Source organism: Ambystoma mexicanum, chromosome 11, assembly GCF_040938575.1.
Source record: "Ambystoma mexicanum isolate Mex_15411 chromosome 11, UKY_AmexF1_1, whole genome shotgun sequence".
Taxonomy (NCBI): domain Eukaryota; kingdom Metazoa; phylum Chordata; class Amphibia; order Caudata; family Ambystomatidae; genus Ambystoma; species Ambystoma mexicanum.
In genome coordinates this window covers 134,773,423-134,800,308 of record NC_090934.1, presented here as the reverse complement: position 1 = coordinate 134,800,308, position 26,886 = coordinate 134,773,423, and the positions used below count along the sequence as shown (strand labels likewise).

At 47.9% G+C, this 26,886-nt stretch overlaps 1 protein-coding gene across 2 annotated transcripts in view; it reads right to left on the bottom strand.

Annotated features, from left to right (window-relative positions):
* The window catches only part of MANEAL (mannosidase endo-alpha like), a 304,451-nt gene extending 297,274 nt beyond the window's left edge, over positions 1-7,177 (bottom strand). Inside the window, exon 1 of one of the 2 annotated variants that reach the window (XM_069622654.1) lies at positions 6,648-7,177. The gene's annotated coding sequence lies outside the window, so the exon portion shown is untranslated. The remainder of the gene's footprint in view (positions 1-6,647) is intronic. The other variant, XM_069622655.1, reaches the window with a different exon arrangement.
* Positions 7,178-26,886: the final 19,709 nt, after the last annotated feature.

Below are 26,886 nucleotides of genomic sequence, written 5' to 3'. Positions count from 1 at the left end.
TACACGGGAGGAGGCAGTCTGGCCCATCTCTATCCTCAAGGAGACACCTACAGTACATTGGAGGAGGCAGACGTGGCTATCCCTATTCTCAAGGAGACACCTACACTACCTGGGAGGAGGCACACTGGCCCATCGCTATCCTCAAGGCGACACCACACTACACGGGAGGAGGCAGACTGGCCCATCTCTACCCTCAAGGAGACACCCACACTACACGGGAGGAGGCAGACTGGCCCATCTCTATCCTCAAGGAGACACCTACACTACACGGGAGGAGGCAGACTGGCCCATCTCTATCCTCAAGGAGAGACCTACGGCACACGGGAGGAGGCAGTCTGGCCCATTTCTATCTTCAGGGAGACACCTACACTACATGGGAAGAGGCAGACAAGGCTATCCCTATCCTCAAGGAGACATCTACGCTACACATGAGGAGGCAGACTGGCCCAACTCTATCCTCACGGAGAGAGTTAAGCTACACGGGAGGAGGCAGACTGGCCCAACTCTATCCTCATGGAGAGGCCTACGCTACACGGGAGGAGGCATACTGGACCATCGCTATCCTCAAGGAGACACCTACACTACACGGGAGGAGGCAGACAAGGCTATCCCTATCCTCAAGGAGACATCTACGCTACACGGGAGGAGGCAGACTGGTCCATCGCTATCCTCACGGAGAGACTTAAGCTACACGGGAGGAGGCAGACTGGCCCAACTCTATCCTCACAGAGAGACTTAAGCTACACGGGAGGAGGCAGACTGGCCCAACTCTATCCTCATGGAGAGGCCTACGCTACACAGGAGGAGGCAGACTGGCCCATCTGTATCCTCAAGGAGACACCTACGCTACACGGGAGGAGGCAGACTGGCCCATCTCTATCCTCACGGAGCGACTTAAGCTACACGGGAGAAGGCAGACTGGCCCAACTCTATCCTCATGGAGAGGCCTACGCTAAACGGGAGGAGGCATACTGGCCCAACTCTATCCTCATGGAGAGGCCTACGCTACACGGGAGGAGGCATACTGGACCATCGCTATCCTCAAGGAGACGCCTACACTACACGGGAAGAGGCAGACAAGGCTATCCCTATCCTCAAGGAGACATCTACGCTACACAGGAGGAGGCAGACTGGCCCATCGCTATCCTCACGGAGAGACTTAAGCTACACGGGAGGAGGCAGAGTGGCCCAACTCTATCCTCATGGAGAGGCCTACGCTACATGGGAGGAGGCAGACTGGCCCATCTCTACCCTCAAAGAGACTTGTGCCTCGTTGCTGCGATTGTATCGTGCTCTTCTCCCAGTGAGGGTTGAGCCACCGCTGGAACTCTGGGGATCTCCAAAGATAGGGAGGGCCTCGGGGGTGCCTGGGAAGCAGGAATGCGGGGAGCGGACCCGCTCTGGGGCTGGGGGGGTGGGGGGTGACAGAAAACGTGGGGGTGTACTGAGAGCGCAGAGCTGACAAAAGTAATATGGGCGAAAGGCCGCGCCCATGTGTGGGCCTGGACCATCAAAAGATCTTCCGTGGAAAAGACGAGGCCCTTGGGCTGGGGCAGAGGAGGGGACCCGGGGCGTCCGCAGAGGGCACAGTTGGCGGACGCGGGTCTCGCATGTCACATAGGCAGGTCATATGGGTGAAGAGGTCACGGGTGGGCCTGTGCCCGCACCACAGAACACTGTGAGGAGGAGGCCTTAGGGTGGACAGAGGAGCCGTGTTGCTCTCAGAAGGCTGTGCTGCCAGGCGTGGGTCTGGCACGTTACCTGGAGCTGTCACATGGGTGGGCGTGTGTCATCACCAGGATCAGACTGGGGCATAGAATCGGTCCAGGCACCAATGAAAAAGTGGCCCACAATCCCACATTATACAATGTGTTACTTTTCCCAACAACATTTTTGAGTTCTACCCAAGCGATTACAATATTTTGCAAAGAATGCATTTGAAAACATATTTGCTTAGTAGCATTGGTTAGAACAAGTGTAACCAGTGCTGGTCATTGGGCCGGCTCTCGGCGGATCTGAGATCCGGCACCAGAAATGGAGCCGGATCTCGGGATCCAGCCAGAGTCAGCCGCCCAAGACCATGAACCACGCTGGAAGACTTAAAAAAATTAAAAAAAATAAAAAAAAACGCCCGCGACGACAGCATTGCCATTTACCGCGGCTTTGGCACTGGTGTGTAATGCACAATGCTCACTACATGTACAACTGATTCCTTTCAGTTGTACATGTAGTGAGCATTGTGCATTATACACCAGTACCAAAGCCGCGGTAAATGGCAATGCTGCCGTCGCAGGCTTTTTTTTTTAGGATTCCAACATAGCTGGAAGCACACTACGAGCCCCGCCCCCTCTAGACCACGCCCCCTCGGGCACCGCCCCCAACTCCTCCCCCACCCGGCCCTTGTGTTGGTGGATCCCCCACCACATTTTTTCCATTTCCACTACTGAGTGTAACATATGAAATTGGCCCACTGTGGCCAAAAAGGGGGCCCATTCTGGCCAGTCCAAGCCAAGGAACATGGGTATGATGAGGCCCTTGAAAGGGCAGAGGACCTGGGGGTACTCAGAGGGCAGAGCTGCCAGACATGTGTCTGGTATCTTACCTAAAAGTTTCATCTGGGTAAAAGGCTGAGCGCATAGGTGTGATCAACATGGAGCATGCAAATGATGCTTCCTATGGAGGTGCCGACGACCAGGTGTGTCCTCTGACGGCAGAGCTGGCAGGCGAGTTTCTTGCCTGCCACCTAGAACTGTCGCGCGGGTGAAAGGCTGAGCCCATAGGTGTGATCAACACGGAGCATGCAAATGATGCGGGCTTTGGCGGTGCAGAGGCTCAGGGGTGTCCTCTGACGGCAGAGCTGGCAGGCGAGGTTCTTGCCTGCCACCTACAACTGTCAAGCGGGTGAAAGGCTGAGCCCATAGGTGTGATCAACACGGAGCATGCAAATGATGCGGCCTTTGGCGGTGCAGAGGCTCAGTGGTGTCCTCTGACGGCAGAGCTTGCCTGCCACCTAGAACTGTCACGCGGGTGAAAGGCTGAGGCCGTGGATGAGCCTGTGCAATCGCCACGGAATTCCCAGCGATGCATGGGGACCAGTGCTGCCAACAGAGGGGCTGCAGTGAGGGCAACACGTTGGGCGGAGCCCTGACAAGCCAGTGACTGCAAGGAAATTGTCCATCCGGAAGCAACTTCTCATAGCACAACAAGCCAACTAAGCGGGTTGAGCATTTGCTGCAGATGTGTGTAGGCCCAAGGCAAAATGAGAATCCCCTTTAGATGGGATCATGGGAACCACAGAGTTGGGTAATAATGCTAATTATTTTGCTACCCTTACCCGACCCCTTGCGTGTGGTGTGTTATACAATTGTTTAATATAGTTAATGCTTATTATTTATGGTTGCTGTTGTTTGACTAGTGTTTGGTCCTGCGAAAATTCTCTTTGACGTGCCAGCCCTCTTTAGTGCTAAGAGGGGGCGCTGTACACACGGTGTGTAAGCTGAAACGACTGGCATGGGAAGTGAAGCTAGGAGAGAGATGAGATGTGAGGGCACACACACACACACACACCCAGTGGGTGCTCTTTGCGTTTGTACCCGCCCTTTGACCACGCATAGCCAGACTGGTCCCATTTGACATCCACTGCCGGTCCCTCTCTGCCCAAAACAGCCCTTCTCTCCCTTACCCCCAGAATCCAGTGGCGTGTCCAGGGAGTTGCCTGGGGAGAGACGTGCTACCGCTGGAATCTGATTGGCCACCCCAGGTGACACCCCATTATCCTAAACTATGATCATTATGTGTGTGTGTACTCATACTTCATAGCACACCTGCTTAAGTCAGTGCCCCAATTGGCCCACCCCAGTCAAAAGAGTCTGGACACACCACTGCCAGGATCTCATGGAGTTAGCTTTGTGCTTTCAAGGGAAATGACAATGCTATTTCCAGGCAGTCTTCTGAAAGGTAACTCTTAATTGCAGCTGTAAACCGGATCCTGATGTAGTATCATTTAAAGGCAATATGTGTGTCCTTGCATCTGTTTCTTACACTGAGTTTCTTTTAAAAGGAAGCACTGGTAAAGACCACAGTTGTTGCTCTTATATAGGCATTAAATAGGCACTTGCCAATGCACCATTTTCCAGCTGTTGGCATTTTAGGGACAGGTATTAAGTCCTTGCAAAATGACTAACCCATGCCTACACAAAAGTCACAACTGTTTGTTTTGACAATGCTTGTTTTTAGCATTGTCTTCTTCGGTGTGTTGCTGCAAGAAGCCTTAATGCCACCCTGTGCCATGTTTCCTACAAGCGGGAAGCATTGCCCCTCCAATGAAGCTCCAGCAACAAAATGTGAAGTGTCTAGGCACTATACACATTGTGTAACAGAGATGACTTACACAACACAGTTGGCCCACTTTGGATTGTACTTGTATGTATTAAAAGCTAACATGATCTGCTGGGATTCGAACCTTTGACCCGCAGCTTGCAAGAAGAAAGACTCTAAAGGGTTTCAATGGGTACAGGTTTGGAATGCTAACAGCCACAGAGCTAGATATAACTGGCGAGTGCCCACCTTCAGCCATCACTAGCTATTCCGCAAACATCCCATTGCATTCTGGGAGTTGTAGTTTTCGGGTCTAATATCATAATTCCAAACCTCAATCTCAATGCTGTTTTTTCTAATCTCAGTGCTCTTTTTCCCCCCAATGTACGTTTTGCTATAAATCATCCCACTCACTATGTAACTAACTGTAACACAATCTCTGTAACGCAGTGATATATGTTACCAAGACAACCAACCCTCTTACATAACCAGCGCCCAGATGCCTCCGGGTTAGGTGCGCTATACAAATGACAAATAAATAAATAAACAAAATTAAAATAACTCGGGACTGCGAGTGCCTAAAAAGCAACAGCTGATTACACGCGCGGCCGCTGGTCAGCCATGCAGGCTGCCGTGTTGGGAATAGCGATTGGGAAACGAGGTGCCCGCATTGGCTGCCTGTGCCACATGGCAGGCACATTTTATGCCCAGGCCAGTCCGTGCAGCCAACTGGGAGAGGCCCCCTCTGCGACATCAGACCTGCCCAGGGGGGGTCGAGGGGGCATGCATCGTTCTCTGCAAGGTTGCAGCAAGGTGCTTAGGGGGGAGGGGTGGGTGATGGACGAGGGACAGCCTTTCCATTTTGAAAAATCGCCTTCTTCCCTTCCTGGTAAGTGCTGGTGAGCGCATCGCCTCTGATGGGTCAGCAAAACCTTAGCCAGGAACGCCATTTAGAGTATTGCCCTTCGGATCTCGGATGCCGCATGTTGCTTTTATACAATACGTATTAGGAAAGGAATGCCCTGGCTGCCACGCTGCCTGCACTTTCACTAACGTTCAACAAACGACTCCTGTACTGGCAACTTTAGTGTTCAAACGAGGGGACCAACGAGTTAGCACCCAACTTGCTGACCCTGGGAATTTAGTTACATGATTGGATTGCAAACATAATCCCAGCTCCTGTCTTTTCGTACACACCGTGTGATACTGGGCGGACTATTTCCATCGCCCGATGCCTCGTTTGCCACATCCGCAAAACTCGCTAGTGCCTTGATATGGGTTGAATTTCAGCCTGAAGCGCTCTGCAAAGGGCAATTTGCAGTTGTATTCCGGGTTACAAAGCGATAAAGGCCGTCTCAATGCGTTAAGCACAGTGGACGGCGAGAGCACCCAATCAAACACGTGCAGGGCATCTAATGCACTCTATGCGAATGACTGCGTCCCCGCCCGCTTAGTGAGGGGCAGACAGATGGGATGGCAGCTTGGCGCTTGCACGCGCTAGGGGAGCGGTCGGGGAGGGGTTTAAAAAAAGCCCACCCTTTGACATTTGTAAAAAATCTCGAATACCTTCTCCCGACTAAAACGCTCACATGATGCTGCAAACATATTACCACAAAAGCAATGATGTATGCAAAACACTGCCATGTTCTATGGTTACTTTAGGTGTGTGCATTCTGGGAGGGGGCTATATTGAAGAGGGGGAGGGGGGCGTGTTGGAGGAGTTTGCAGAGGGGGGTGTCAATCGTCAAACGAGTGCAGAAATCTGGTTGTACGGCAGCAGGCTGGATCCCCAGCAAGATCCACGCGCTCCTTTCATCTTTCAAAGAAGGGTAAAATGAGTACCACTAACTTGGATAATGGTAACGCGAGTCATTCATAGCGCTACACAATGGCAACAGTGCGGTAGGCGCCCTGTTCCGGCGGGGGTAGGGGGCACCAACTGGGACCGCCCCATCGACAATAAACTATCGTCCCTAGGGATTTGGTGCTCACTGCCCCCACGGAGAGGGAGGTCCCCCAATCGCAGCAAGCTATGCATCATATGCGCTAGGCTTTTAAATACACTTTGTGACAACTGCTTTTGGGGAAATGTCTTACGGGTCGCGTGAAGGAGCTTAACCGGGGTAGGGGGTATGCAATAAAACGGCAGCTGTATATTTCCAACCCACTTTGCCCCCTGCCACCTTGCATACACGCATACATCCATCGCTCCACATTTCATCTTTAACATTATTTTTTTAAAACACATGCACCCAAATAAAACCACAGTTGCAATTCTGGCACATTTAAACCCTGGATTAGATCAACGTATTTTTTCACGGACAGCATACCTAGTAAAAAGTTTCACCCAGATCTCAGCAGCAGCGGCCGGTCTCACCGAGCTACCTTACAGGCTGACATAGTCCAGAAAGTCCCACGGCGACTGTCCCCAAACCTCCTTATCAGGGAGCTGCATGAAGCGATTTCGTTTTTGAAAATGCGCTGTAATAGTCCCATGCAATCCACCCGTACCTGGATCGGGGGCGTCCTCAGCTCACAGACTTTGCCCGCCTCACTGTGGACGAATAGGCTTGCCAGCACAGCATCCTCCCGCCGAGGGACCAGCTCCCATCTTGCATCCTGCTCTCCAAACACTGTGCTGTGGGGATTCAGGTTCCCGTCTGGTGACTCGGTGCCGTTGGCCACACAGGGGTGGAGTTTCCACAGGGAGGTGCCACAGAAGCCGATGGGGCACAAGTCCGGAGAGACACGAGGCCCCCCCCAGTCACACAGACACTCCCCAGAATCAGACAGTACAGCGGCCCACAGATCCGAGCCGAGGCTGCATCCTGCCACCCCTCTGGAAAAGTAACATGTGCCCAGAATCATTATCAATACACACACAAAAGAGCCCATGGCACGCACCACTCCGCTTACCGGGGGGGGATACCAACAGGTGGATTTCCCAATCGCTTCAGCTCCGAAGGAAGCCGCGCGACCTGTCAAATTTCAGGCTTTTTAGTAGCTAGGCTGGGAAATCAGCCTAGAGGGAAATGAAAGAAAACGAGCTGATTAACACGCATAGAAGCGACACCCCTTCCACGTGGATTGGTAGATTCCGTGGTTTAGCATCATGAAGAGGAGGCTGGGGCTGTCTTTACACAAGCCCTGGAACAACCGGGGAGGCATTAACCCTTCACTGCCACACATTCCACGCGCATCGCTCTTGCCACCTGCTTGGTTTTGGAATGTGGGATCAGTCAGTTGACATTTTTTTAAATAACTCACGGGTGAGGGTTGTCACAGTTGCATTTATTTCTCTTGGTATATAGAGATTTTCTTCAAAACATAGAATCCCTTGAGACATATTACAATGAAAATAAACCTCAACTCTTTCACTGGAGAAACTGTCATAAGACATGAAACCAAGCATTGGCAAAGCCAACATGCTGGCTCTTGTGTAGAGAAGAGCCAAGGGTGTGCCAGGCACTGCTTTAGCAGTATTACTACACCATACAATGGTAAACGGTGTAAACACCATGGCATCTGATGCCAGTGCCTGGCAGATTCCTCTCTATCTCAAATGCCTATGAAAAAGCCCAAACTGTTGGTTTAGCCAATGCTTGTTTTTATCAAGATTTCAATGCAAGAAACGTATTAAGTTCTCAAGAGACACTTGGTTAAGCTATTTCTGTTACACTAGGAGCTAATTTACAAGTGTAATTAAGCCATTATCTTTCAGAAGAATGTTTAGAGATAACAATGGCAGCCCCCTAAAAGCCGACAGTTTGATGTTACTGGATGATAGAGCTAGCACAAATAGAAAGCAGGAGGTTGTGTTTTGGGCAGTAAGGGGCAGGCGTTGGGTGGGTATGGCCATAGGGATGAGCAATGCCATGAGCAATCTATATTCTATAAGCAGTCCATATCCCCCTCCTATTTGTATACTTATGCCAACATTTTTGTCATCATAGGTGGTGCTGAAGCACAGCCTTTTAGCCAAAACTAAATGCGCATCAGATGGACAGAAAACGTAAACGTAAAATCTCCAGATGTGTTTTTTTACTGGATGTGATTTTGTTGTGAGCTTTTTACCTTGCTATGAGCCCCTAGCTGAGGTGACAAGTGTAATCAAACATCCCACTGAAGCTCATTTTTTAACAATGGCCCAATGGATAATAATGATTATAATAATTCGCATTTCTATAGCGCTGCGGGCCCTGAGGTGTCTGAGTGCTGCTTATTATTACCACGATGTGTGGTGCTCATTTATCGACCTCGGAAGGATGAAAGGCTGAGTTTGGCCCCGCCGGGATTCGAACCTGCGTCAGTAGGCTCTGCACGGATGTCAAAGAGAGTGCTCTACTCCCCGTGCTATCTGACTGGAGGTGCATTTATTTATGTTACAGAACATGTCAGCCTCATTAGGAGATTGGTGATAACGTTAAAAACAGGCAGTGGATTATTTATCTTTTTGCAATTTATCAATTTCAATAATACAGATACACATAGTATACAATAGTATGGACAGGATATAATACAAAAGACAAAAAGCAATAACAAAGCAAGTATTTCAAAAACATCCCTAATACTCAGAATATCCCATTCCCACCTAACATTTTAAATCATTAATATAAAGCACTGGAAGGCCAGGCAACTCACAAGGAAGCAAGAAAGACATAAAACAACACAAGCCAAGGATGGATATGATATGATATGATAGTTTATTTATATAGCGTCTATACACAATGTGCTTCAAAGCACTTTAAGGCAAGGGAGGGAACAAGGGAAAATGCAATGACATTCTTACAGGCCATGAACAGTAAGGATGTGAAATTAACTATCGTACTCAGCCTGAAGACATTTCAGATAGTGTAAGAGCTAAGACATAGATAAGGAAGGGAGGGGGAGAGTGGGAAGGAAATGGAAACAGACTGGCGACTACCGTACTAGGCCTGGCGACATTTCAGATAGTGCAAGAGCTAAGACATAGATAAGGAAGGGAGGGGGAGAGTGGGAAGGAAATGGAAACAGACAGCGACTACCGCACTAGGCCTGACGACATTTCTGGTAGAGCCGGAGAAAAACAAAAGGTGAGTGAGAGGGGTGCAGAAAGGAAGGGGAGGAACAAAACTGGCGACTATCGTAATAGGCCTGACGACATTTTAGATAGTGCTGGAGGGTGGGTGGGAGGAAAAAAACAAACAAGTAAGGGGGGAGGATAAGTAAGGGGAGGGGAGGAGGAGACAGACGATGTTGCTATTATACTATGTCCAGGGATAATTCTGATAGAGTAAGTGCATAGAAGAAGTAAGGGGAGGAGGAGAGGAGATAGGAAAAGGGAGAACGGGAGAGGAGGAGGGAAAGCAGTCAAAAAAGAGTGGAGAAGAAACGGGGAAGAGCCACACTGTCAGGTTCTACAACATAAACATGCTCATAAACATGCTCTAAACATGCTCTAAGAAAAACAATATCAATGATCCAAATCACAATCCAATACATTGTTGAATGTATCCCAAATCAATTGGTAGTATTCAAGCAAATCCCTTTTAACACATGACACACTTTCCCTGGCTGACAATACTAACATACGTTGGATACAGTCCTCAAGTTGAGGCTTCGCACTGGATTTCCATTTCTTAGCAATCTGTTTCTTAGCCATTAACACAGCTTTATATGTCTGGTTCTTGGCTCCAGCGGACAACTTTAAATCGTTAGGAAATAAACCCAGAATGCACAGTAGTGGGGTATACACCCATAATGCAGAATAGTGGGGTATACACCCAGAATGCAGAATAGTGGGGTATGTGGCAAGACTGACTGGGTCACTAACTCCATGTCACGATTCCTGCCCCCAGTCCCCTGGCATATCAGGCTGGAGCCAGGTCACAACCACCTAGTCAGCCCCTAAGGGCCTCTCCATCTCCCCAGACACCTACTTGGACTCAGACTTGGCACCTTTGGCACCAACCTCACACACAGTCCTGAGATCCACTTAGCACTGGACTTGCAATGTTTTATGGGGCACTGGATGCCCCCATGTAATTCAGTTGCTTGAACTGGATGAGCGGTCTAGTCTTTCGGGTGTGGTTCAGCCCAGGGATACCTGGAATACCTACAGACTATTTAAACCACGCCCGGCCTGAGAAACATGCTTTGCGTTTCTTTGCACCTGCAGCGTGACACTCACCGTGCTCGGATCTCCTGAAGAGGCCCATTCTTTCCTCAGCGCCAGCGCACCTGCAAGAATAAGAACTTTGTTGCCAATACTCACCTCGAAGAGCATCCAACTTCTGTCCGGCTCTTCCCAGTCTTGCGGATTCCTACGGCACAGTCATCTCCATCTCAGCATGCCGCGCCCTACCAAAGGGGAGAAGAATAGAAGAAAAGAGGCTAGTAAGCATTCTGCAATACTTAGCTCTCTCGAATTTGCAAATAGAGTTTAATCCTTACCTGAACTCCCGTCGATCGGACAACTTCTGCTCCGGAACCTCCCACCGATCTGAAAAAGGGGAAATGACACATCAGGTTAGCGCAAAACATTTAAGAGGCGCCGCTCATCGCGCTTTCTCACCGCCGCTCATCTCCTCAGCTCGCTTCCATGCTGGGTTACTGCGGCACCTAAAAGGACACGGAAAAGACGAACATTGGTTAGTGCTAAGGAAGCCAATAAGCAACACGCTCCGCATTCCTACTTACTTCAGCAGCGCATCACCATCCTTGAGACCTTCATCACCTAAGGAAAGAAAGACACCGTATTAAAGGGACTAGAGCCATCAGAACTTTTGTAAGACTGATTCCACTTACCGGCCGGGCTGAAACCGCAGCAAGCCCTGTCCGCCGGGCTCGTTCCAGTGAAGCAACTAGGCACCCTCCAGCCCGCATCTCCCAACGCACCCCTGCATCGAAGGCAGGACGGAGAGCACCCCACATCAAAAAACAAGGTTAGGAGAGGTCCGGGGGAAGGTTGGGACCCACGGAAGAAAAGGGGGGGCCAGACAAGCAAGAGCAATAGGGAATTGACCTCTGACAATACTGTGTTTCAGGCCCAGTACTTGGTTGAGCAAGTCCAGGGAAGGGTTCGAAGTGGTCGGAAGTCCGGACCGGCTGAGTGGCGTCCCCGTGGATATCAGGTGAGCGTTACAGAACGCAAAGCCTCACACCAAAAATCCACCTGGGCGTCATGGAAATGTCAGAAACCGACCAGTAGCCCAAATGTTGGGACAGTTATGCTCCGAAGTACACGCAGCCCGGCAGGAGACCAACACCCTGAGGAGGGAGTTGATAGTTGCTATGGAACGAACAGATGACCTAAGCCGACAACTTCTCCAGTCGCAAGCGGGACATGCACCATTGCCGGGAAACGTGCCTACAATGACAGTACCATCAGCCAGCCCTGTTCAGATAACCCTTCCTGGGGCAGTTCCCTTGGCGCCACCGGAGCGATTCACTGGGGATCCTAAGAAATATGCCACTTTTATGAACCAGTGCCGTCTGCACTTCATTTGCAGGCCCGGGGCCTTTCCAAATGACCAATCACGGGTCGCATTTGTGCTATCTGATTTGAGTGAAAGTGCTGCAGACTGGTCAGTACCATTTGTGACTCAAGACGATCCTCTGTTACGTGATTTCAGGGGTTTTCAACAGCAAATGGAAAACCCTTTCGCCCGTCGTACTCATGGACAGGCTCTAGACAACGAACTTCTATCCCTTCGTCAAGGGAACCAAGACCTATTGACATACATTACCACGTTCAATAGACTTGTGGTTGAAGCTGAATGGCCTGCAGAGAAGAGAACCACGTTATTTCATAGAGGTCTGCAGGGAGAGCTAAAGGATGTCCTTGCACAAGTAGTGGACCCCCCTCAAGACTGTGCAAAATTTATTAACCTGGTGGTTCAGCTAGATCAAAGATTGCAAGACCGAAGAGCAGATCTAACCGGACCCGACTCTTGCCCTATTTATGTGCGTTCAAGGGACAATATTTCTTGATCAACAAAAGGCTCAGGGGAACCAATGCAGATTGGAGGCGTCAGGTCACCCTTGGCTAAGGCGGACAGAGATAAGAGGAGGCAACACCAATTATGTTTGTACTGTGGAAAATCGCGTCACTTTCTAAAGGCGTGCCCAGTGAAGCCACCGAGAAGGATAGTAGGAGCTACGGACAAGAAAGACCCCATCAAAGAGTTGGAAAACTGCCCAGCCCGGCAAGTGTAGGGGTCCACTTGTCGAGCGGAGAAAGTGAACTACAGACCTCCCATTTTGCACTACCTGTGATCCTGATCTATCACCAACAACCATCGAGGATGCACGCAGCAAGAGCGTACATAGACAGTGGAGCTGTTGGGAATTACATAGACCAAGATCTCAGAGCAAAGATGGGACTTCCTTTATGTCCAAAGTTAACCACAGACACTGTAACCACAGTCGATGGCACGGAAATAGCCTCCGGTCCAGTATCCCAATGCACTGCCACATTAACCCTTCTGTGACAGAATGGGCATCAAGAATCTATCGCTTTCGACCTCATCAAGGCACCTCAGTTTCGACTGATTTTAGGGATGTCCTGGTTGGTAGCTCATAATCCCCAAATAGATTGGCGAGCAAAGGAGCTGGCCTTCTCCTAGACCTGTGCTCAAACGTGTTATCACCAAAAGAAACAATCAATCGATGCCAGAACCTCTATGCTGGGAACAGTGGCGGCCGGGACCCTACCAAGAGAGTACCAGGATTTTCAAGACGTGTTTCAGAAGGAACAAGCTAATACCCTACCTCCACACAGACCATAAGATTGCCAGATTGACCTGATACCCGGTGCCCAGATCCCTTGTGGACGAATCTACGCACTCACAGAACCAGAAAACCAGCACCTGAAGTCCTATCTCGACCAATACTTGGCAAACGGGATCATCCGTCCCTCGAAGTCCCCGGCGGCCAGTCCACTGTTCTTCGTACCGAAAAAGGAAGGGGACCTAAGAACGTGCATCGACCATCGCGCATTGAACCAGATTACCGTCAAAAACCGTTACCCCCTGCCATTGATTCCTGAACTGCTTGACCAAGACAAAGACGTCCAAATCTACACACAACTAGATCTAAGAGGAGCATATCACCTTGTCCGAGTAAAAAATGGCGATGAATGGAAAACCGCCTTTCGTACCAAGTATTACCTGTACGAATATCAACTAATGCCCTTTGGCCTTTGCAACGCGCCAGTTGCATTTCAATATTTCAGGAACAATGTTTTATGGGAATTAATTGTCTGTGCTTTAGTATATATTGACGCAATTCTTGTGTACTCCGCATAAAAACAAGACCACGTCAAACACGTTCGATCCGTACTGGCAAAACTCCACCAGCATCAGCTCTATGTCAAGCTTGAAAAGTGTTCATTCCATGTTTCCGAGGTGGAGTTCCTTGGTTTCAGGCTTAGTCGAAAGGGTATCCGTATGGATGTACATAAGGTAGATGCGATCCTAAACTGGCCATCACCAAACTCGTTCAAGGGAGTTCAGAGCATGTTAGGTTTCGCAAACTTCTACCGCCGGTTCATCCCGGAATTCTCACAGATGGTACATCCCATCACATTGTTACTAAAAAAGAGCAATAAAAGATTTCAATGGACAGAGGAAGCTGAAAGAGCGTTCCAGGAACTTAAGGCTCGATTCACTTCGGCCCTAATTCTACGCCATCCTCGCCCAGAACTCCCATACGTGGTGGAAACGGACGCATCAAACATGGCCATGGGAGCCGTCCTCTCGCAAAAGGATCATGAAATGGGTCAGTTAACACCCGGTTGCCTTCTGGTCACGTAAATTTACACCCCCCGATCTCAATTACGCCATCACAGATAAAGAGCTCCTAGCCATCAAGTCTGCCTTTAAGGCCTGGCGCCATTACCTTCTGGGTGCAAGACACACCATCACTGTCTTAACAGATCACCGAAATCTCCAGTATCTAAAAACTGCTAAAGCGCAATCTTCACGACAGTTACGTTGGGCCCTATTCTTCGCTGAATATGACTGCGTGATTACATTTCGACTTGGAGTCAAAAACGGGAAGGCTGATGCCCTTTCCCGTATGGGTATTGAAGAACAGGAATACAAACCACCAGACCCGATACTTATTATCCCATGTGATAAACTCCTGGGAATTACAGCAACCATCACTCAGAAAAAACTGCACGAAAAAATCCAAAACTTGATGAGTCCTAAGCAATCACAAGAGTGGTGCACACAAGGGGAACATTACACGATAAGGGACCATTTGCCCTACTTCAGAAACCGCTTGTTCTTACCAAATCAGGAACTACAAGAACAAGTCATGTCCAGCTATCATGATTCCTTAATCGAAGGCCACCCGGGGATCGCAAAAACTTTAGCCAAAGTAAAACGGAATTATTGGTGGCCCACGTGGTGTAAAGACATTGTTCAATTTATCCGATCTTGTGGAGTATGCGCTCAAAACAAATCATCCAAACAGAAACCGGCAGGACTCTTGCAACCGTTGGATATCTCACCAGCACCCTGCCACACGTTATCCCTCGACTTTATTACTGACCGACCATCCAGTCAGGGATTTAACACCATTCTAGTAGTTGTGGACCTGTTTTCAAAAATGACACACTTCATCCCTCTAAAGGGGCTCCCAAACGCTTCCACTCTAGCAAAAGTATTTCTGGAATGCATCGTATGGCTCCATGGTTTCCCCTCGGTACTGGTATCGGATTGTGGTACTCAGTTCGTGTCCAATTTCTGGAGGAAGTGCTGCTCTTTGGCTCACATTGACATCCGACTATCCACCAGTCACCATCCCCAAATGGATGGTCAAACTGAGCGAACGAATCAGACGCTCGAACAGTATCTATGCTGTATGCTCCATCAAGCTGAGGAGAGCTGGTCAGATATATTATGGATCGCTGAATATGCCTATAACAACTCCCTACACACCAGTACTGGGCAAACACCCTTCTATACCATATATGGTCGACACCCATGCACTTATGAGTTGGACACCCCTACGACCTTAGAAATGCCAGCAATTAAAACCTTACATACAACCATTTCACAAACCTTCAAAAGGGCAGCAGAACACCTACTCTGACCTAAGGATCGTCAGAAGAAATTTGCAGACCAACATCGAATCAATGCCCCTAATACCAAGTGGGAGACAAAGGGCCTCATTACGACCCAGGCGGTAAGGGGTTAATGGCGCCGTAAAAGGTGTCAGCGCTGTTAAACCCTTACCCCTAATTACGAGGTCCCGTTGTGGGTCCCGACCTCAACGGCTGGTTTTACCAGCCGTAAAGGAAGGAACCCGCAAAGGGACTTTCGAGGTAATTACGGTACCACAATTTGCGGTACCGTAATTACCGCCTTCCCCATTCCCATTGAGCTCTATGGGGGCAAAAATGGGAATGGGGAAGGGCCAATGGTGAATTGGGAATTACCGCCCGCCAACCTTGGAATGGGGCAGTAATTCCGCCATTCACCATGGCGGAGTTGGTAATTTACCGGCGTCAATCATGGTGCTAATAGCGCCATGGTTAACGCCAGGGTCGCAATGAGGCCCAAAGTCTGGCTGGCATCCAAGCATGTACCCATTAAAGGGACCCAAACCTTCCGTCCAAGATACTTAGGCCCATACACTATCATCTCCGTGATAAATCCAGTAGCTGTCAAACTAGCCTTACCAGCTAATATGCTAATTCATCCTGTGTTCCACGTGTCTCTCTTAAAGCCTGTTCAACCTGGGACCCGTGTAACACAAGTACCGAAGCCAATCGAGATCGCAGGAGAGCCAGAATTCGAGGTCAAGGACATCCTGGATTCCAAGTATGTCAGATCCAAACTATACTATCTAGTGGACTGGAAAGGGTACAGTCCCCAGGACAGAACATGGGAACCCTGTGAATACATCCACGCACCTCGTCTGCTTAGGAGGTTCCACCAAAACCACCCAAACAAGCCGGGACCTGAGGGGAAAGCCACCTTGAGAGGGGCCTTCGGCGGGAGTGCTGTCATGATTCCTGCCCCCGGCATATCAGGCTGGAACCAGGTCACGACCACCTAGTCGGCCCCTAAGGGCCTCTCCATCTCCCCAGACACCTACTTGGACTCAGACCTGGTGCCTTTGGCACCAAGCTCACACACAGTCCTGAGATCCACTTAACAGTGGACTTGCAATGTTTTATGGGGCAATGGATGCCCCCATGTAATTCAGTTCCTTGAACTGGATGAGCGGTCTAGTCTTTTGGGTGTGGCTCAGCCCAGGGATACCTGGGATACCTACAGACTATTTAAACCAATCCCGGGCTGAGAAACATGCTTTGCGTTTCTCTGCACCTGCAGCGTGACACTCACCGTGCTCGGATCTCCTGAAGAGGCCCACTTCTTTCTTCAGCGCCAGCGCACCTGCAAGAATAAGAACTTCGTTGCCAATACTCACCTCGAAGAGCATCCAACTTCTGTCTGGCTCTTCCCAGTTTTGCGGATTCCTACGGCAGAGTCATCTCCATCTCGGCACGCTGCGCCCTACCAAAGGGGAGAAGAATAGAAGAAAATACTTTAGTAAGCATTCTGCAATACTTATCTCTCTCGAATTTGCAAATAGAGTTTAATCCTTACCTGAACTCCTGTTGATCGGACAACTTCTGCTCCGGAACATCCCGCCGATCTGAATAAGGGGAAAAGAAACATCAGGTTAGCGCAAAATATTTAAGTGGCACCGCTCATCGCGCTTTCTCACCGCCGCTCATCTCCTCAGCTCGCTTCCATGCTGGGTTACTGCGGCACCTAAAAGGACACGGAAAAGATGAACATTGGTTAGTGCTAAGGAAGCCAATAAGCATCACGCTCCTCATTCCTACTTACTTCAGCAGCGCATCACCATCCTCAAGACCTTCATCACCTAAGGAAAGAAAGACACAGGATTAAAGGGACTAGAGCCATCATAACTTTTGTAAGACTCATTCCACTTACCGGCCGGGCTGAAACCGCAGCAAGCCCCGTCCGCCAGGCCTGTGCCATTGAAGCAACTAGACACCCTCCAGCCCGCATCACCCATCGTACCCCTGCATCGAAGGCGGGACGGAGAGTACCCCACATCAAAAAACAAGGTGAGGAGAGGTCTGGGGGAAGGTTGGGACCCACGGAAGAAAAGGGGGGCCAGACAAGCAAGACCAGTAGGGAATTGACCTCTGATAATACTGTGTTTCAGGCCCAGTGATTGGTTGAGCAAGTCCAGGGAAGGGTTTGAAGTGGTCGGAAGTCCGGACCGGCTGAGTGGCGTATCAGGTGAGCGTTACACTCCATCCGGGAGAGGACTCTCTCCCGATACTGACAGATTTTGCCACAAGATCAAAGAGTATTGGAGCCAGTTTCCTTCTTACAGGCCCAACGAACATCTGATTGTAAAAGTTTACATACTTTTATTTTAATTTTATTTATTGGGTATTTATAATCGCCTAATGCGCCCATACAGCAAAATGAGGGGGAGATAAAGGGGAGAAAAAAACAAATCATTCACTTTCCTTCTAGGTCTTGAGACATTTGTATCGTGCAAATGCAGTAACAAGAATGCAGGAGAGAGTGGGAGGAGGGGAAGTGTAGGATGGGGAGGAACAGGGAAGAAGACAGACAATAATGTTCCTGCTAGATCATGAGACAATTTGGAGCAAGCAAGTGCAGTAACAGAAATGAGGGGAGAGGGGGAGGGTAAGGGTAAGAGGGGGAGGAACAGGGAAGAAGACAGACAATATAGTTCCTGCTAGGTCATGAGCAGGGTTGGATTGGCCCCTCGGCCTTTCAGCCCGTGGCCAGGCTGAAATCGTCCCTGGGAGGTGGGGGCCAGTTTCTGGCCACTCCATGGCCGGTTTTGGGGGAAAAGTTTTTATTTTTAAATTTAATTTTGGAAAACAATTTAAAAAAACAAAAAAAGCACCTGCAACGTGCAATATGGATCTATACACAGATATATTAATGATACATATGGTGATCCATTCCTGTATGAAACATATATCACATTAGTGAAATTATACCCATATTTTTCATAATGTACTTAGGAACAATGCTATTTGATGCCACTTCTTGTTTAGTCAAGGGGTGAAAGGTCGTGTTTCATCGCTTCACTGATGTCACTGTGGGGTGAAATGACATCACTTATGGTGATGTCATCAGAGGTCAAGCGTCGTGAGGCGAGGGGTGGGCCACTTTTTTGAGGTGAGAGGTGGGCCACTTCTTTTGGGGTATCCGGGCATATTTCTTGTCACAGTCCGACCATGGTCATGAGACAATTTGGGGCAAGCAAGTGCAGTTACAGAAATGAGGGGAGAGAGGGAGGAGGGGAAGGGTAGAAGGGTAGGATGGATGGGGAGGAACAGGGGAAGAAAGACAAACAGTAGCATTCCTGCTAGGTCGTGAGACAATTTGGAGCGTGCAAGTGCAGTAACAGAACGAGGGGAGTGGGAGAGGAGGGGAAGTGCAGCAAGGGGAGGAAGGAGTAATGTTCAGGCGGGAGGGAAGAGAAGGGAACATACGTGCAAGTGAACAGGTTCAAGCACAGCACACGGCTGGAATGAATAGCATGGAGTGGATGCACAAATGGGAGAGCCTCACCCTAGGATAAACCCTAGGGACAATTAAGGTAAATGCACAGTCTGGCAGGGCCATGCCTCGAGGAGCATTATGCAGTTAGTGGCTCCGTAAAAATGAAGGTCAGTTGGAATCCAAGTGCAGTAACACTCAGCAGAAAGACAAGGTGAGTGGCATATGTGGGAGAAAGCATCTGAAGTAAGATAAGGAGCCTACCATGGGCACTAAACGCTGCAGCCGTGTTGCATGGGCGAGGATTGGGATCAGTACGTGTTAATGTAGAGATTGTCACAACACAGGAAGCAGGCAGGCAAACAAGGAAAGAAACGGCGGGATAGGGGTCCATCCTTCCATCCTTCCTTACCTAACTTGCAGTGTGGCGCAGCGGGGAGATGCCGCCTCAGGTGGCGTGCCTAGATTACAGCGATGTGCAGCAAGGATTCTCAGGGCAGAGAGGAAAAGCGGTTGCTGCCAGGCCGCCGTAAGCCCCGGGCTGGCCCAGCAGGAGTTTCCACATGACCCTTAAATCAGGCCCATGGAGAGGGCCGGCTTCGCCTGCCGGCTCATGACGCGGGAAGTTGAAGAGCAAAGCCCCGGCCAATCTGCAATCTGTAGAGGCGTGCTTCAGGCAAGATAGTCATCAAGAATTCTAAGACCTCAACGGCAGCCATGATGGAGGGCGAAACTGCGCTCCAATGACACAATGAAAGCCCAGCAAGGGCTTACCCCTGGTGATTGCATCCTCCACCCCGTGGCCACAATGTTTATAATGTCTTTCATTCTCCCCGGCGACCAGTGCAGACATTGGATTATTCTCTGTTGTGTATAGCGCAGATCCAAGTCCATCTTTAATCTTTTCATACTTTTGCATATTATCGACCAGGCAGACTCAAACATTCATTCTCATCTCAGTTTCCCGAATTTTCTGTTTTGGTCGTTCCAGCGATAATTTAGAGGTTCCAGAGAGCAGTTTGTAAACTACAGATGCAGCGAGAGGAGAGAGGGCAATTCCATGCCATGATATATAATTCAAGTGGGTTATGAATCTTGGCATTGAGTGGAGAAAAGATGGATGTCAAAAGTCCCCGCAGTACCTCAAACATTGACCTTTCAATACTATGCAATTTGTATTTAAATTTCAAGAAACCAAAGTCTACCAACATACTACCTTCAAGGACATGTTTCAGCTTCCAAACACCTGCACGTTGCCAGGCACGCCACTGCAACATCTTGTTATCAGTTGTAATGGCTGGGTTCTTCCAAATGCATGATTCCAAAGATAGCAGGTATTTTGACTCAGAGACACAGTTTGCATATCTCCACTCCAATACTACATGTCGTACTATAGGGGAAGCTTTATCCAGTCGAAGTCAACAATTCATTTTGAGGAGGCAATCCAGCGGTATAGGCGATACTGATTCCTTTTCTATACTTACCCACGCAGCAGCATTCTCAGAAGTATCATTGATCCAGTGGTGCAGGTTTCTCAGAGAAAAAGCAGTATGATAAATTCTCACATCCAGGAAAACAAACACTCCTACCGATCATAAAAGCACTGACATTGAACATTTCGAGCATGCACCTCTTTCCCATAAAAAATCTCTGAGAACTTTCATAATTTACTTTAGGGAGGGCTGTGAAAGAGGCAGAGTCAGCAGAGAATTCTAGGAGGCGTAGTCCTCTTAATCGTACCAATTTTCTCACAATTTGTGAGGTTGATCCTAGACCACCTTTTACAGTCTGAAACCATATCCTTAAATTTAATACGTATGTTGCACTTCAGCATATGAACAGTGTCCCGAGTGATGTAAATGACCAGGTGTACAAATCCATCCTGAGCCCAGCGGAACTCATTGGCAGGAATACAAATACTGTAACATGTTTGGGTGATAGGACACATTTCTATCTTGATTTTATTCATTTTAAAATTCGATATCTTATCAAATCAATGAAAAAGCTCCCTTACATTCTGAAATGAGTTCTGTGTTTGAAAGAAACAGTAGCAGGCCATCTGCTTACGGTAATACCTTAGACACACAAGTGCCACACTTAATACCCTGAATGTCATCATTCATCCTAATTGCACCCGCTAAAGGCTCAATAAATATATTAAACAAGAGAGGGGACAAGAGGCATCTCTGACGGGTACCACATTGGATGTTGAAAACAGCAGGCTTAGACCCATTCCCTAAAACCTGCGATTTTTCCCTAATATATATTGCATGAAAGAACTGCATACAAGCAGGGCCAAAACGGAGCTAACCCAAAATAAATTTGAAATAAGCCCAATTAATGCAATCAAATGCTTTCTCTGCATCTACACTCACAGCCACTAACGGTTCTTGCACATTTTTATTTAGATGAATGTCATCAACAACCTCTTGCATGTTGTCATAGCTCAACTGACCCTGCATAAAACCAGTCTGGTTACCATGAATAATTCGAGGCAATTCTAACCCCAGTTTGGTTGCATAGATTTTTGCCAAAAGTTTAACATCAACATTAAGCAGAGAAATGGCCTTATAATTTGCGCATTTAGTCTGGTGTCTACACAGCTTTGGATTGAGTGTGAGTACTGCCAATTGCATGGATTCCGGCAACAACCCCTGTTCTATAATTGCCAAATAAACATCTAATAGATTGGGACACAATCGGTTGCTAAATGCAATGTAAAATTCAATCGGGAACCCGTCAGGCCCAGGACTTTTATTCCTAGGCGTATTCTTTATTGCTCCCATCAATTCCTCTTCAGGAGATCTTACATCTAAGGTTTCAATTTCAATGTCCTGTAATACAAGTAGATCAATCCCTTATGTAGACTCTAATTTGTCAATCTCACTGCCTGAATCTCCAGCAATATACAATTCTTCATAAAAGGTTGTAAAAGCTTCCATAATAGCCTCCTTTTTTGTCAAAACAATATAATCATCTGTAGCTATGGACATAATAATCTTAGTTTCCTCAATCCTTTTAAGCCTACCAGCCAACAGCGATCCTGCCTTCTCACCAAGTTCCCAGCATGATTGTCTAACATAAAACAACCCTCTCTCATGTTTTACAGTCAGCCAGCAATTCAATTTCTGCCTAGCTCGACAAACATTTTCCCTATGATCGTAGGATGGATTCTGACAACATTCTTTTTCTGCCTCTCTCAAGGAACTCACCAACTCCCCCTCTTCACGTGCCCTACATTTTTTGATATGCAATGAAAGACTTAAAATCTTTCCTCTAATAGTTGATTTCAATGCATCCCAAAAAATAAAGATGCCTTCCACAGAATTTTTATTTTCATTCATGTAATAAGTAATTTCCTCCCTAAACGTTTCTCTAACTGCCGTGTCAGATAGCAAAGCAGTGCTGAACTTCCAGCCTACATCCACTGCACATCAACTAGAGAACCGACCAAAGACAAACTAACATCAGTATGATCGGAAATGGATATACTCCCAATTGAGTAGCCCAGTATATTAGGGAGTAATCTCTTAGAAACCAAGATAAAGTCAATTCGGGAGGAAGTATTATGTGAATTGGAATAAAACCTAAACTGCCTAGTAGTGGGGTTCAAGATTCGCCATGGATCAATTTAATCCCAAGTCTGTAGCAAATCCCTGAGTACCTGAACTGCCCTACCCTCTCTTTGACGCATACTGTCCGGAGATCTGTCCAATAGTATATCAAGAACTTGGTTAACATCTCTCATCTAACATAATACCTTCTCCCTGGAGAGACCCTAGAACAATTCCTATCTCAGGTAAAAACAACCCTGGTCCACATTTGGAGCATATATATTAACCAGGATAAGAGGGGCTTCCTCCAAATGAATCTTACATACAGCATATCTACACGTAGGTTCCACAATATTTTACCCAGGACCATTTGTGTATTACGCCGAAAAAGTACAGATACCCCTGTTGATTTCAGATGGTAACAGCTAGAAACATCAACTGTATACTTTTTATTTAGAATATATTCGTTATTTATTTTATTTCATTGTAACATTTGTGTATACGCCCAGACCCACAGGTATCACAGCGTTTGTACAGTGTAATAACAGAGTAATAACAGAGTAAACGTTACAGATAATTGCTTTAGTAGGAAGTAGTACAGGCACAGTAGGAGACATCTCATGCTTAGAGTATTAATCAAACTCATTGAACAGCCAAGTTTTCAACAGTCCCTTGAATGCTGGGTAGAAGGGCTCATTTCTTAAGTGTGGATGTAAGGAGTCTCTCATGGCGGGGGCTGTGGTGTTGAAACTAACCCCTCGTGCTTTGGCTAGTTTAAAATGTGGAACTACTAGGGTGAGCTGGTCGGAGGAGCGGAGTGAGCAACAGTGCTGTTTCTTTGTGATGCAATGGTTCAAGTACGTGGGGGCTTCATTGTAGATGCATCAGTGTTGCTATAGTCAAGGTTTTGAAGTCAATCCATGCTTTTATTGGTAGCCAATGGACTTCTCGTTGAGTTGCAGAAATGTGGTCCGATTTGTGGAGGCCCACAGCTGCCCGGAGGGCTTTGTTTTGAAGCAGCTGTAGCTTAGCTAGATTTGACACGGATGTGCCCTTGAATAGGGCATTACAATATAGTTTGCACAGGATTATGGCTCAGGAGAGCGTGAGGCAGTTGTTAGGGCTCAGGAATTCAGGAATTGCCTTCTTAATGAGATAAGTTTGGTGGTGTGGGAGGTTGAGGATGCCAAAGCATTGACATGCCTTGTCATGGTCAATTCTGCATCGAGGGAAACTCCCAGGGTTTTGGCATGTTTGAGGGCCCGGATGGTAGAGCCGTCAATGGTGAAGGAGGCGTAGGAGGGGTTGAGAGCTTTGAGGAAAGCCCGAGAGCCTACAATGAATAACTTTGTCCTCTCATCATTGAGGTAAACGTTATGGGTAGCCATACAAGACTGAATGATGAAGAAGACTTTGTTAATGGTGTTAGAGTCATTGGTGTAATTGCCAGAGATGGGGATGAGAATTTGTGTGTCGTCTGGGTGTCAAGTATGTCAAAGAGGGGTTTAGTGTAGGTGTTGTAGAGGGTCAGGGAAAGGCAAGAGCCTTGTGGGACACCAAGAGTTGTAGTCAATGAATACTCTGGAGTTACCCTAGTCCTTAGTCGTCTAGACTACTGCAACTCTCCTTTTCTTGCACATCCCTACCATGCTGCTCGGATCTCCACAGGCACTCCCTGTGGTTCCCATATTTCACCGGTCCTCCGTTTGGTCCACTAGCTTCCAGTTTTACAGCGAGTGCAGTTCAAGTCACTCACCATAGTTCATTGTGCTTTCTATGGCACGAGGGCAGAATATCTGCAGGAAAAATTCTGCCATATTCACAGTCTCGGGTGCTTCGCTCTAAAAATGCTGGTCTTCTTTCGGTCCCCCACTACCACTATGAGCGGGCATGTGGCTGGTCTTTTTCAGTGGCGGCTGCCAAACTGTGTAACTCTATTCCACCCACTCTCCATGGTACAAGTAATCACTTGGTATTCCGACGCTCACTGAAAACGTATCTGTTCTACTTGTTTTGTCACTCAGGCCTCAAATCCTGGCACATCTCTTTCTAGCGCCAAGATGCCTCGGCGAACGAGCGCTTTATACATTCAGATAACATAACAGGAAGGATTTGATCAATTGGACTGCCTCGGTTGAGAAGTGGAAGACCCTGGAAAGGGTTTGGCAGGGTAGGTCGTGGTCCACGACATCAAATGCAGTGGAGAGGTGTAGGGAGAATAGGATGGCAGCATTGCCAGCATCTCTAATGCTGTCACATTGCATTTCTAGATAGATAAGGGCCGTGTCAGTACTGTGTTTTGGTCGGAAACCAGATTGTCTGGCGCGAAGGAGAGAGTGTTGTTCTAGGAATTGCTGGAATTGTAAGTAAACGATGCAGTCTAGGATTCTGAGTAGGAAGGGTACTGTGGTAATGTGCCTTTAGTTGGTAGGTAGTGTCGGGTCCAGGGAGGTATTTTTTTAGTAGGTAGTAGGGGGGTGACCCAGGCTGCTTTAATAGTAGTGGGTATTTCGCATGAATTGAATGAGGAGTTAAAGTCTGTAATGATGGGGGTAAGGATCCAACAGGATCGGTGAAGTCTTTTCCATCATTCAGGCATGGATGGCCACACATGGCCTCTGCCTGAACGATGACAAGACTGAACTGCTCCTTGTCGGCTCACCCAACACTATCCGGAATCTCAGCCCTAGCTACTCTAGCTTCATCATTGACGGCAACACCATTCCCACTGCTAAAAGTGTAAAAACTCTTGGTTTCTATCTCGACACTAACACCAACTTCGCCAAACAAATTAATATGACCGCCTCAGCCACTGCTTACACTGGGAAACTAATCAGAGCCTGCAGACCCTTGATATCCCCCAACAATTGCCTTACTCTAGCCAGAGCACTTATACAATCCAAACTGGATTATTGCAACAGCCTGTATGTAGGTGCCAATAAAACGGTTGTCAATAAATTGCAAGTTCTACAAAACAATGCACTCCGTGCCGCCCTTAATATTCCCAGAAGAGAACATATCTCAGCCACAAGAATCACATGCAAATGGCTCTCCATCCAACAAAAAATAGACCTAAAAACTATCTGCCTCACCTATAAAGCTCTTAACCACCTGGCCCCACCTTATTTAACCGATAAATTCACCTTAAGACAGAATATTAGAACCACCAGATCCTCTAATACACTACAACTGACAGTGCCCAAATACTCCCTTAAAAGAGCCGGTGGATCCAGCTTCCCAGTTCTAGCCTCACAATTATGGAACACTATTCCATTGGACATCAAATCTACCCCTACATTTCAACCTTTCAGAACTAAGATCATCACCTGGTTACTCAACAAATAACTAGCACTGTATGTATGTATGTATCCGCTACGATGTTACTAATTCTACTATAACTGCCTTCATAACTGCTTTTGTAACTATACATATGCTGCAAAATGTACAAATGTTCCTACCTATGCCTGTAACCTGATGCTTAAGCGCCCATATACCTCTGGGTCAGGAGCGCTATACAAAATAAATAAACAAACAAACAAACAAAACAAGGCTGGGGGCTGTGCAACATCTCCTTTGCAATTGCAGGGTTTGAGGGTCTGGGTGATATTCAGAACAGCTACTTGGGATACAGGTTGAAAGGTAAAGCTAGGGACTGGCTCCGGACAGGAGATGGGGGGCTAGGCTTAGGCAGTATTATGATGGACAGGTGCGTAGGTTTTCCAGTGAGTAGGGCTTTCTTAGGGCCTCATTACGACCCTGGTGGTAGCCGTGCCGGTAATAATGGCACAGCTGCCGCCAGGGTTGTTTTTTTTTTGGCGCCTGGCAATGGGAAATTACTTGGCCATTACAGCCCGGCGGTCCCAGTAATTCCCCTTAGCCAGGCGCCGAGAAAAATGACTCCCCATTCGAGTCCCATAGGTCTCAATGGGAATGGGGAGGGCGGATGCACCGGCACTGTGTGCAACAGCAGAGGTGGACTTCGAATACGAGCTGAAGATGGTTGTAAAGACTGTCAATGACCAATGAGAAATTTGGAAAAGAAGGAAGTTCTTTGTAAATGTTTTGTCCAATCTTGTTTGAGGTGTGGGTGGTAATAAAATATCGGGGAGTGTTTTTACTGTTGCTAAAATGTATAAAAATGTATCAATTGATGTAGTTATTTGAGACTTGAGTTGGTTTGGTTCCATGGGACTATCCAACTGCTTCTCAGATTTTTGTAGACTAAACCTTGCTTTACGTACAAAACGTGCACTCGTTCCTTATGTTGTGGACCCGGTTTGGGCTGAGGTAATTAAGGGTCTGCCGCAACACACATAAACATTTGGTGACGCAAGAGGGAAGTTCTGGAGTGAAGGAGGGAAAGAAAAAGAAGACCTGGACATCATCGGCAAAGAAGTGATAGGGGAAGCCATAGGAGGACTCCTAAAGGGCGGTGGCTGTCAGTGAAGATGCCGGAGCCCCAAGAGTTAGAGAAGGAATGCACAGTGCAGGCT